Here is a 1000-nt window from a genome sequence, read left to right on the forward strand (position 1 = left end):
TGGGGGGTTGGGGCTGGGCAGGGACACGGGGTTGGGGTTGGGCGGGGGGACGGGGTTGGGGCTGGGGGGGGTGATGGGGGGTTGGGGCTGGGCAGGGACACGGGGACCGGGTTGGGTGGGGGGGTTGGGGCTGGGCAGGGACACGGGGACCGGGTTGGGTGGGGGGGGTTGGGGCTGGGCAGGGACACGGGGTTGGGTGGGGGTGATGGGGGTTTGGGGCTGGACAGGGACACGGGGACCGGGTTGGGTGGGGGGGTTGGGGCTGGGCAGGGACACGGGGACCGGGTTGGGTGGGGGTTTGGGGCTGGGCAGGGACACGGGGTTGGGTGGGGGGGGTTGGGGCTGGGCAGGGACACGGGGACGGGGTTGGGGGGGGTGATGGGGGGTTTGGGGCTGGGCAGGGACACGGGGACCGGGTCACTCTGTGCCGCTGGTCTAACTCCCCCCTTGTTGCCCACAGGAGACGGAGCAGTTGGAGGGGGTGAAGTCTGTCCTGGAGACGGAGATTGCGGAGCTGCTGAAGGAGAAGGAGAAGCTGGAGTTTATCCTGGCCGCTCACCGGCCCGTCTGCAGGATCCCGGAGCCTGAAGCCCAGACTCTCCGCACCGCCAGCGCCCAGACCCCGGCCCAGACCCCGGCCCAGACCCCGGCCCCGGACTTCCTGAGCAGCCTGGACTCGGGGAGATCGGTCCCTGATGTGGATTAATCGGCCTGGCCGACTGGGAGCCGCTCTATTCCTCGCTACCTGCCGACTGGGAGCCCCTGTGCACACCCGTCCTGCCCGAGACCCCCAGCGGCTCCTATTCCTCCTCCTTCGCTTTCAGCTACCCGGAGATTTCCGGCTGCGGCTCTGTCACCCGCCCGGGAAGCGGCAGTGAACATTCTTCAGACTCCCTCAACTCCCCCACATTGCTCGCCTTGTAGGCAGCTCCGGGCACAGACTCATCCCCGGCACTGCATGCGTCTGTCCGGGAGGGCACAGGGCTGTCTGTCCCCCCCC

General features: G+C 69.7%; 1 pseudogene; it reads left to right on the forward strand.

Moving 5' to 3' along the window:
- The first annotated feature begins 451 nt into the window (after positions 1-451).
- On the forward strand, positions 452-983 carry LOC144678636 (protein c-Fos pseudogene; annotated as a pseudogene).
- Positions 984-1000: the final 17 nt, after the last annotated feature.

Source organism: Cetorhinus maximus, unplaced genomic scaffold (assembly GCF_964194155.1).
Source record: "Cetorhinus maximus unplaced genomic scaffold, sCetMax3.hap1.1 HAP1_SCAFFOLD_5162, whole genome shotgun sequence".
NCBI lineage: Eukaryota > Metazoa > Chordata > Chondrichthyes > Lamniformes > Cetorhinidae > Cetorhinus > Cetorhinus maximus.